Consider the following 12,081-nt stretch of genomic DNA (forward strand, 5'->3'; position numbering starts at 1 on the left):
TCTTCTCCAGGCTGAACAGCCCGAACTCTTTCAGCCTCTCCTCATAGGAGAGGCGCTCCAACCCTCGGATCATCCTCGTGGCTCTCTCCTCTGGACACGCTCCAGCAGGTCCGTGTCCTTCTTATGCTGGGGACTCCAGAGCTGGATGCAGTACTCCAGGTGGGGTCTCACGAGAGCAGAGTAGAGGGGCAGAATCACCTCCTTTGACCTGCTGGCCACACTTCTTTTGATGCAGCCCAGGATACGGTTGGCCTTCTGGGCTGCGATCGCACACTGCTGGCTCATGTTGAGCTTCTTGTCAATCAGCACACCCAGGTCCTTCTCCTCAGGGCTGCTCTCCAGCCATTCCCCGCTGAGCCTGTATTTGTGCTTGGGATTGCCCTGTCCCAGATGTAGGACCTTGCACTTGGCCTTGTTGAACTGCATGAGGTTGGCTTGGGCCCACCTCTCCAGCCTGTCCAGGTCCTTCTGGATGGCATCCTTCCCCTCCCGTGTGTCTACCTCACCAAACAGCTTGGTATCATTGGCAAACTTGCTGAGGATGCACTTGAAGCAAGAAGAAAACAAGAATACAAGGTAAAAACTCTCTTGTTTTGTTTCAGGAATTTTCCCTTTGTTCTTGTATACTGAGAGTAATTTGCCACTGAGGGATGTCAGTTAAAAAATCAGATTTCAATTAAGTTCTTAATTTAGCAAGGCAAAAGCATAAATTTAGGGCAGAAAAAGAAGACATATTCATGAAGAAGTTCTCATTGACAGTTTCTTTCTTTAATTGAAAAGTACTACACTGTAGGAAAATACAAGACTGGGCATGTGTGTTTTTAAGCAGCACAGTTTCCAGAACCTCTCACTCTTATGGAATCTTAATAAAATATTTATAAAATATATGATTCCAGAGTTGCAGATATTACTATGTGGAGTATGACATAGATAAACCCAACAGCTAAGACATGAGACTGGAACTTAGCTTGTAAAATGAAAGAAGATATTCAGAAAAAGATTTAGAAACCGAAAGTGGAAACCTTTCATTTTGCAAGCTTGCCAGCTTTTCCATAATTATATAAATATGTTGTCAGTCCTTCAATAATGCCATTGCTAGAAAAAGCCTGAAATTTTATTTCCTGAAATGTTTCTGAATTTGCACTGTCAAAGATGGTTTTAATTTTGTGGGTATTTCTCTTAAAAAAAGCTCAGTTACCTAGGTCTGCTTTTGCTCAGAATATTGCCATTAGCAATATGTCTCAGTAACAATATAGGAAGGCAATCAAAGTACAGAGAGATCATGGAATCATAGAATCATAGAATACCAGGTTGGAAGGGACCTCGAGGATCCAACCTTTCTGGGCAAAAGTACCGTCTAGACAAGTTGGGCCAGCACCCTGTCCAGCTGAATCTTAAAAGTGTCCAGTGTTGGGGAATCCACCACTTCCCTGGGGAGATTTTTCCAATGGCTGATTGTTCTCATTGTGAACAATTTTCCTCTTGTGTCCAATTGGAATCTCCCCAATTACCTGTTACCCTGTGTCTTTTCCATGTGACTCCTTGTAAAAAGGGAGTCTCCATCTTCTTTGTAGCCACCCTTTAAATACTGGAACATGGTGATAAGATCTCTAAGTGTTCTTTTCTCAAGGCTGAACATACCCAGTTCTCTCAGCCTTTCCTCATATGGCAGGCTTCCCAATCCTTTGATCATCTTGGTGGCCCTTCTCTGGACCCTCTCCAGCCTGTACACACCTTTTTTGCATAGCAGGGACCAAAACTGAACACAATATTCCAGGTGTGGCCTCACAAGCACTGAGTAGAATAGGATAACGACTTCTTTATCTCTGCTGATGATGCCCTTGTTGATGTAGCCCAGCATCCTGTTGGCTTTCTTTGCCGCAGCAGCATGCTGTTCATTCATATTGAGCTTCTTGTCCACCAGGACCCTCAGGTCCCTTTCTACAGAGCTGCTCCCCAGCCAGATAGATCCCAACCTGTCCTGCGCTCCTGGATTATGTTTACCCAGGGGCTAGACCTTAATATTTGTCTTGGTTGAACTTCATAAGGTTCTTGTTAGCCCACCCTTCCAGCCTATCCAGGACTTCCTGCAGGGTGACTCTCCCTTCCAAAGTGTTTCACTTCCCCACTCAGTTTGGCAAATCTCATCAGGGTACATTTGATCCTATCATCCAGATCACTTATGAAGATATTAAATAGTGTTAGCCCCAGTATTGATCCCTGGGGGACTCCACTTTTGACAGGTTGATAGTTTGAAAAGGAGCTATTTACCACCACCTTCTGGGTGCAGCCTGTCAGCCAGTTTCCCACCACAGACCACTTGTCTAGACAGTAACATATCAGTTTCTCTGGGAAGAGGCTGTGGGAAACCGTATCAAAAACCTTGGAGAAATCCAGGTAGACAATATCCCTCACTCACACCAAATCAACGAAGCAGGTTACTTTGTTGTAGGCGGTGATCAGGTTTGTCAACCACAATTTGCCCTTGATGAATCCTTGGTGATTTTTCCTTGTCACATGCTTCATTTGACTTGTGATAACCCCCAGGAGGATTTGTTCCATAACTTTCCCAGGGACTGAAGTAAGACTGATGGGCCTATAGCGCACATGACTGGAATGCTGTCATGGATGGCTATGTACATTTTAGGAAAGACAGGCCAGCAGGGTGTGGTGGTGGAGTTATTCTCTATGTGAGAGAGCAACTGGAATGTATCAAGCTCTGCCTAGGGGTGGATGAAGAGCGTGTTGAGAGGTTATGGGTAAGAATTAAGGGGCAGGGTAATATGGGATACCCTGTTGTGGGTGTTTACTACAGATCAGGAAGAGTAAATCAATGAGGCCTTCTACAGACAGCTGGAAATGGCCTCATGATCACGGGCCCTGGTTCTCATGGGGGGTCTTTGACTACCCTGACATTTGCTGGAAAGATAACACAGCTAGGCACGCACAGTCCTGGAGGTTTCTGTAGAGCATTGACAATAACTTCTTGACACAGGTGGTGGAGGAACCAACAAGGAGAGGTGTGCTGCTGGACCTTGTGCTGACAAACAAAGAAGGACTAATTGGGGATGTGAAGGTTGGGGGTAGCCTTGGCTGCAGTGACCTTGAGATGGTGGAGATCAGAATCTTGCATGGAATAATCAGGGCAAAAATTAGTATTACAACCCTGGACTTCAGGAAAGCTAACTTTGGCCCCTTCAAAGACCTGCTTGGAGGAATCCCATGGGGTAAGGCTCTAGAAGGAAGGGGGGTGCAAGAGAGCTGATTAATATTTAAGCACCACTTCACCCAAGCTGAAGATAGGTGCATCTTGCATCAGCAAGAAATCAGGCAAAGGAGGCAGGAAACCTGCATGGATGAACAAGGAGCTTCTGAAAAAACTCAGAAGGAAAAAAGAAGTTTACAGAATATGGAAAAGGGGACTGGCCACTTGGGAGAAGTATAGGAGTGGTGTCAGAGTATGCAGGGATGCAACGAGGAAAGCCAAGGCAGCCTTGGAATTGAACCTGGCAAGGGATGTCAAGGACAATAAGAAGGGCTTCTTCAAGCACATCAGTAGCAAAAGGAAGACTAGTGAAAATGTATGCCTACTGCTGAATGAGGTGGGTGCCCTGGTGATGGAGGATGCAGAGAAGTTGGAGTTACCGAATGCCTTCTTTGCTTCAGTCTTTACTGCTAAGGACAGCCCTCAGGAACCCCAGACCCTGGAGGTAAGAGAGAGAGCCTGGAGTAAGGAAGACTCTCCCTTGATCGAGGAGGCTTGGGTTAAAGATCATTTAGGCAAACCTGACACCCAAAAATCCATGGGCCCTGATGGGATGCATCCACGAGTGCTGAGGGAGCTGACAGATGTTATTGCAAAGCTGCTGTCCATCATCTTTGAAAAGTCACGGAGAACAGGCAAGGTGCCTGAGGACTGGAGGAAAGCTAATGTCATGCCAGTCTTCAAAAAGGGCAAGAAGGAGGACCTGGGAAACTACAGGCCAGTAAGCTTCACCTCCATCCCTGGAAAGATAATGGAACAGCTCATCCTGGGTGTTATCTCTAAGCATGTAGAGGAAAAGAAAGTTATCGAGAGTGGTCAATATGGATTCACAAAGGGGAAAACATGTTTGACCAATCTGATAGCCATCTATGATGGAATGACTTGCCGGGTGGATGAGGGGAGAGTAGTGGATGTTGTCTACCTTGACTTCAGCAAGGTTTTTGACACAGTCTCCCATAACATCCTCATAGGTAAGCTTAGGAAGTGTGGGTTAGATGAGCAGACAGTGAGGTGGATTGAGAACTGGCTGAATAGCAGACCTCAGAGGGTTGTGATCAGTGGCGCAGAGTCTAGTTGGAGGCCTGTAACTAGCGGTGTTCCCCAGGTGTCAGTACTGGGTCCAGTCTTGTTCAACATATTCATCAATGAACTGCATGAGGGGAGAGAGTGTACCCTCAGCAAGTTTACTGATGATACAAAACTGGGAGGAGTGGCTGACATAGCAGAAGGCTGTGCTGCCATACAGCAAGACCTGAACAGGCTTGAGAGTTGGGTGGAGAGGAACCTAATAAAATATAACAAGGGCAAGTCCTGCACCAAGAATAACCCCATACACTGATACAGGTTAGGGGTTGACCTGCTGGAAAACAGTTCTGCAGAGTGGGATCTGGGAGTCAACCCAGACAAGTTGACCACGAGCTAGCAATGTGCCCTTGTGGCCAAGAAGGCCAGTGGTATCCTGGGGTGCATTTAAGAAACCGTGGCCAGCAGGTCGAGGGAGGTCATAGAATCATAGAATCATAGAATCAGTGAGGTTGGAAGGGACCTTTAAGATCATCAAGTCCAACCATTAACCTACCCTGATAAAAACACCACCACTCCTAAACCATGTCCCTAAGCAGCTCATCTACCCTTTTCTTAAACACCTCCAGGGATGGTGAATCCACCACCTCTCCGGGCAGCTTATTCCAATGTTTAATAACCCTTTCAGTGAAAAAATGCTTCCTAATATCCAATCTAAACCTGCCCTGACATAACTTGAACCCATTTCCTCTTGTCCTATCACTTGTCGCCAGGGAGAAGAGGTCAGCTCCCATCTCTCTAAAACCTCCTTTCAGGTAGTTGTAGAGGGTGATAAGGTCTCCCCTCAGCCTCCTCTTCTCCAGGCTAAACAACCCCAGATCCCTCAGTCGTTCCTCACAAGGTTTGTCCTCCAGACCCTTCACCAGCTTTGTAGCCCTTCTCTGGACACGCTCCAACACCTCAATGTCCTTCTTGTAGTGAGGGGCCCAAAACTGAACACAGTACTCGAGGTGAGGCCTCACCAGTGCCGAGTACAGGGGGATGATTACTTCCCTAGTCCTGCTCACCACACTATTCCTGATGCAGGCCAGGATGGTGTTGGCCTTCTTGGCTGCCTGGGCACACTGCTGGCTCATGCTCAGCCGGCTGTCCACCAACACCCCCAGGTCCTTTTCTGCCAGGCAGCTTTCGAGCCACTCCGCCCCCAGTCTGTAGCGCTGCATGGGGTTGTTGTGAACCAAGTGCAGGACCCGACACTTGGCCTTGTTGAACCTCATACCATTGGCCTCAGCCCATCTGTCCAGCCTGTCCAGATCCCTCTGCAGAGCCAATCTACCCTCAAGCAGATCAACACGCCCCCCCAGTTTAGTGTCGTCTGCGAACTTACTGAGGGTGCACTCGATCCCCTCATCCAGATCGTTGATAAAGATATTAAAGAGAACGGGCCCCAGCACCGATCCCTGGGGGACACCACTCGTCACTGGACACCAACTGGATTTAACTCCATTTACCACCACTCTCTGGACACGGCCATCCAGCCAGTTTTTTACCCAATGAAGAGTATACCTGTCCAGGCCATGAGCAGCCAGTTTCTCCAGGAGAATGCTATGGGAAACGGTGTCAAAAGCCTTGCAAAAATCCAGGTAGATAACATCCACAGCTTTTCCCTCGTCCACCAAGTGGGTCACCTTGTCATAGAAGGAGATCAGGTTTGACAGGCATGACCTGCCTTTCACAAAGCCATGCTGACTGGGCCTGATCACCCTGTTCTCTTGCATGTGCCGTGTGATGGCACTGAGGATGATCTGCTCCATGACCTTTCCCAGGCACCAATGTCAGACTGACTGGCCTGTAGTTCCCTGGATCCTCCTTCCGGCCCTTCTTATGGATGGGCGTCACATTTGCCAACCTCCAGTCAGCTGGGACCTCCCCAGTTATCCAGGACTGTTCATAAATGATGCACAGTGGGCCGGTGAACACTTCCGCCAGCTCCCTCAGCACCCTTGGATGGATCCCATCCGGCCCCATAGATTTGTGCACCTCCAGGTGCTGAAGCAGGTCCCTCACCATTTCCCTTTGGACTACAGGGGCTTCACTCTGCTCCCCATCCCTGTATTCTAGGTCAGGGGTCGGGGAATTCAAGGAACAACTGGTCCTACTGCTGAAGACTGAGGCAAAGACGGCATTAAGTACCTCAGCCTTTTCCTCATCCTTGGTTACTACGTTACCAGCCCCATCTACTAGAGGACAGATATTATCCTTGGTCCTCTTTTTATCGCTAATATATTTATAGAAACTTTTTTTGTTGTCCTTGACAACAGAAGCCAGGTTTAGCTCTAGCTGAGCTTTGGCCCTTCTGATTTTTTCCCCACATCGCTTTACTACCTCTTTGTAATCCTCCTGGGTGGCCTGCCCTTCCTTCCAAAGGCCGTATATCCTCTTTTTTTCCCTAAGCTGCAACACTAGCTCCCTGCTTAGCCAGGCCGGTCTTTTTCCCCTACGGCTTGTCTTACGGCACACGGGGACAGCCTGCTCCTGCGCCTTTAGGACTTCCGTCTTGAAAGACATCCAGGCTTCCTGGGCTCCTTTGCCCTGGAGGACTGCCTCCCAGGGGACTTTGTCAACCAGGCTCCTGAAGAGCCCAAAGTCCGCTTTCCGGAAGTCCAAGCTGGCAGTTCTGCTGACCCCCTTCCTTGCTTCTCCCAGAATTGAGAACTCTATCATTTCATGGTCACTGTTGCCAAGACGGCCTCCGACCATCACATCCCCCACAAGACCTTCCCTGTTTACAAACAACAGATCCAGCAGGGCACCTTCCCTAGTTGGTTCTTTCACTAGTTGTGTTAAGAAGTTATCCCCAGTACCTTCCAGGAACTTTCTAGACTGTTCCCTCCCTGCTGTATTGTATTCCCAGCAGATGTCCGGCAAATTGAAGTCTCCCACGAGGACTAGAGCTCGCGATCTTGAGACTTCTCCCAGCCGTTTATAGAATATTTCATCTGCCTCCTCATCCTGGTTGGGCGGTCTATAACAGACTCCTACTACAATATCTGCCTTGTTAGCCCTCCCTCTGATCCTTACCCATAAACACTCAATCCCATTATCACCATCATTTAGTTCAAGACATTCATAACACTCCCTGACATACAGGGCCACCCCCCCGCCTCTCCTCGCTTGCCTATCCTTCCTGAAGAGTCTATAGCCATCCATGGCAGCACTATAGCTATGCGAGTCATCCCACCATGTTTCTGTGATGGCAACTACATCGTAATTACCCTGGTGTACAATGGCTTCCAGCTCCTCCTGTTTGTTGCCCATGCTACGTGCATTAGTGTATAAGCACTTCAGCTGGGCTATTGGTCCTTTCTCCTTTTTACTGGAGGGAGCTGAAGTTCTGCCATCCCCAGACATCTTCCTAAGGAGCCCGGTTACGCCCCCTGTCTTTTCCAAGTCTAGTGCCAGCACCCCACTTTCAGGCTTTTTGCTAGCAACCTTGGATCTATCCCCATCCCCCTTCAAACCTAGTTTAAAGCCCTGTCAACGAGCCCCGCCAACTCCTGCCCTAAGACCCTTTTCCCCCTCTGAGACAGGCTTTTTCCGTCTGCTGCCAGAAGGCCTGGTGTCCTGAAAGGCAGCCCCAGGTCATCCTCTTCTCTTCCCTGGTGAGGCCACATCTTGAGTACTGTGTCCAGTTCCGGGCTCCCCAGTTCAAGAAGGACAGGGAACTACTGGATAGAGTCCAGCAGAGGGCTACAAAGATGATCAAGGGAATGGACCACCTCTCTTATAAGGAAAGGCTGAGAGCCTGTAGAAGAGAAGACTGAGAGGGGATCTCATCAATGCTTATAAATGTCTAAAGGGTGGTTGTCAAGAAGATGGGGCCAGACTCTCTTCAGTGATGCCTGGGAACAGGACAAGGGGCGACAGGGACAAGCTGGAACACAGGAAATTCCATCTCAACATGAGGAAAAACTTCTTTACTTTGAGGGTGACAGAGCACTGAAACAGGCTGCCCAGAGAGGTTGTGGAGTCTCCTTCTCCGGAGATATTCAAAACCCTCCTAGATGTGTTCCTATCCAACCTGCTCTTGGTGAACCTGCTTTGGCAGGGGGGTTGGACTAGATGATCTCTGAGGGTCCTTTCCAACCCCTACCATTCTGTGATTCTATAATTTCCTGGATCCTCTTTTAAGCCCTTCTTGTAGATGGGGGTGACATTAGCTGCATTCTGGTCTTCTGGGATGTGCTCCGATCTCCACAACTTCTCAAAGATTATGGAGAGTGGCCTCACAACGATGTCAGCCAGGTCTCCTAACACCTTTGGGTGGAAAACATCAGGGCCCATCGATTTTTAGGGGTCAAGCTCCTGCAATAGTTCACATACCAACTCTTCCTTCGCTGATGGTGGGTCTGTGTTTGCATCAACCTTGATTTTTGTTCCCAAGGCCTGAGGCCCAACAGTGCTGGTAAAGACAGAGGTGAAGACAGTGTTGAGAACCTCTACCTTTTCTGCATTGCTGGGGACTAATTCACCTCTCTTGTTTAACAGCAGGCCAATATGCTTGGTTTTTTATGTACCTGAAGAACCCTTTCTTGTAGTTTCTGACATCTCTGGCCACTTTCAAGCGAGTTGAGCTTTTGCTTTTCTAACTGCATCCCTCTATGCCCTGGTAATACCCTTGTAGTTCTCAATGGCTATTTGTCTGCTTTTGCATCTCTGGTACACTTCTCTTTTGGTTTTGAGCAGACTCAGAAGCTCACAGTTAAGCCAAAGAGGTCTCTTGCGCCACCTACTTTCCTTACCTTTAAAGGGGATGAACTGCTTTTGTGCTTCCAGGGGAGCATTCTTGAAAATACTTGCTAACTCCTTTATCCTTCATGGAAGCTTCCCACCGAATCCCTCCCAGCTGAGCTCTGAGGAAGCTGAAGTTTGCTATTCTAAAATCTAAAACCTTTTTCTTAGTACTAACCTTCAGCATGCTCAGCAGGATCCCGAATTCCACAATATTGTGGTCACTGCAGCCAAGGCTATCACTAACCGAGCAGGATTTTTTGGTTTGGGAATAGCAAGTCCAGCAGTGCCTCGTTCCTGGTTGGGTCTGTTCTTCCAACAAATTTCTGGGTAGTTGAAATCACCCATAAGAAACTGGTTCTGTTGACCTGAAGCTTGCTAAAGTGTACCAAATATTTCTTCGTTGGCCTTATCTTCTTGGTTTGGAAGTCAGTAGCAGATGCCTAGTGTAAGATCCCCCTTGGAGGCAACCCCTCTGATTTTGACCCAGAGGGGCTTCCACAGTCACCAAAGTTGACTTCTATACATTCAAGGTTCTCATTAACATAGACTGTGACTCCTCCTCTTCTTCCCTGCTTGTCTTTACAAAACAGCCTATAGCCATCCATCACAATCCTCCAGTCATGTGAGTTGTCCCACCATGTTTCAGTTATTCGTATGATATCATAACTTTCTGACTGGGCACAGAATTCCAGTTCCTCCTGTTTGTTCCCAAGGCAGCATGCATTGGTACACATACACTTCAGGTGGTTGGTCTTCTCATTCTCATCTTGGCACGCAGCTAAGGAACATTTCTCACTGCTCTGGTCAGCCTGGCTTATTCCCCAGTTGGTTGCAAAGGCGTGAGTGTCACCACTTTGGATGCTGCGCCCTGAGCCCTTCAGTTTAAAGCTCACCTCACCAAGTTCACTAGCCTGCTGCCAAAGATTATCTTGCCTTTTCTAGACAGGTGGATCCCATCCCTCCCTAACAGGCTATAGTCATCAAAGAATGTCCCACTGTCATAAAAGCCAAAATCCTCACAACAGCACCAGTCACGAAGCTAGAGTTTGATTTGCATTACACGTCTATTTCTGGCTGCACCCTTTCCTCTAACTGGTAAAATGGAAGAAAAGATAACTTGGGGACCAATACTTTTCACTTCCACCTCTGGAACTTTGTAGGCTTCCTTGATTCTGCCCAGGTTCCAGCTTGAGGTGTCATTTGTGCCCACATGAAAGAGTATCAATGGGTAGTAGTCTGTGCCCTTGACAAGTTGTGGCACCCTCTCGGCAACATCTTGGACCTTAGCTCCCAGAAGACAGCATACCTCTTGTGACTGCTTATCAGGCCAGCAGATGGGCACCTCAGTGTCCCTTAACGGAGAGTCACCTGCTAAGAGCACTTGTCTTTTGTGGTATCCACTGTGTGCTGCTGGTACAGTTTCTCCTTATAGACCTTGCTTGTGGGTGTCTACAGCTGTTAAAGCTTCATATCTGGTTTTGGTTGTAATGCTGGAGGGTGGGGACTGAAGCAGAGTCCTGCTTTTGTGGGTCACCGAGATCCAAGGTGCCTTATTCTCTGTGGTGTCTGCCATAGGAGCATGGTTCTGAAACCACTTATCTCTGTCTCGGCCCCTCTAATACTGCGCAGCTTTTTAACTGTTTCCTGCAACTCGCCCACCTGATGCAACAGATCATAAAACTGTGCAGAGATTTTGTGGGTACTTACCTTTTCTCCAGGAGAAGGGTCTAGGCGCTCATTGCAACCTTCCATCTGTACTGAAGTGTTCTTCCTTACTGGTTCCGTCTGGGTGGAAGGATCAGACACCTCAGGGGTTTTCTCTATAGAAACACTGGTTTTAACTTTGAGGCAAGTGCCCACCATCCTGGCAGAGACCTAGAGCCCTTCCCTGGGCTGTGGGCCTACAAACAGGGTGCAGGGCCCTTCTCATGCACCCTGCTGTGCGAACCGCTGCGCCCTCTCCATCCCTGTCCACAGCGCTCCGGCTCGCTAGTGCTCCCTAGGGCCATTTAAATCTTCCATGGTTGCTTCTGGCAAGGCCTGGGCCGTGTCAGCCTCTCTCGTGAGAGCTGCTGGCTCCTAGTGGGGTTCTCTGATCTTCCTCGGTTTTCCCTGGCTCCAGGAACCCCCCTGTACACCTCAATCTAGCACCCAGCCGCAGAACTTGCCACAGTTGCGTATCTTGCCAAGATATGGCTATGGATTTAGATCAGTGGCTCTTCTGATACCGCTTATTTGGCTCAGGATTAATGTGTATGTCTTTTGCATTTAGACACACAATTTATCTTCCCAAATTAGGAGGTTAATTTTCATATATATTCAGTGAAGTTGAGCTCCTCCAGAGGCAACTGAGAAGAATTATAACCTAAATGACCTGAATATCTTGTTCAGAGTAAATGGAGAAATTTGGCCCGTGCCTGTTTCTTTCAGATGAACAGCCTATCACAGAGCTTATTTCTACAGGGAGATACGTTCAGAACAAGATTGAAAAAAATGAAAAGCCGGGGGTTATTCAGAAAACAAAAAATGTGTTCACTGTTTTGGATGGCCTATTGCCCCAAAATACAATCTACTACAGACCAAGAGCTCCTGATCATCACAGAGTTTTTTAAAAGATGCAGTTATGAAGTTCCTTTACAGGATATCACGTTTGTTACATAGCACCTCAACTTTATTGCAGAACAAGGGCCTAAGCAAGTTAATACTGTGTTGAAATTAGACCTGCTCTGACCTCCAGAGGTCCCTTCTAACATAAATTATTCTCACAGGGAAACACCTGCAAGTTCCTCATATGCCAGTTCTTAAAAACAAGGAGATCAAAGAGACAAAGAGGATTTTATATTCATGTAAACCTATGTTATAAGGATGTTTCTTGCCAGTTTTCACTCATTATTCTTCTTGTGACAAGCTAATGATAGTAATGTAAACAGCATATTTTTCTGCCAATTCCTCAAGAACTGTAAAAATTTGATAAATTTACCAATATTCCTCTTCCTTTC

At 47.6% G+C, this 12,081-nt stretch overlaps 1 long non-coding RNA gene across 1 annotated transcript; it reads right to left on the bottom strand.

Annotated features, from left to right (window-relative positions):
* Window positions 1–527: 527 nt before the first annotated feature.
* LOC309671945 lies at window positions 528–12,081 on the bottom strand. The gene is made up of 3 exons (XR_014269205.1): window positions 12,063–12,081; window positions 10,790–10,902; window positions 528–546 (listed from the first exon to the last, which is right to left on the bottom strand). It is a non-coding gene; the product is annotated as an uncharacterized lncRNA (long non-coding RNA).

Source organism: Vanellus vanellus (genome assembly GCF_965231255.1).
Source record: "Vanellus vanellus genome assembly, chromosome: 1".
Classification (NCBI taxonomy): domain Eukaryota; kingdom Metazoa; phylum Chordata; class Aves; order Charadriiformes; family Charadriidae; genus Vanellus; species Vanellus vanellus.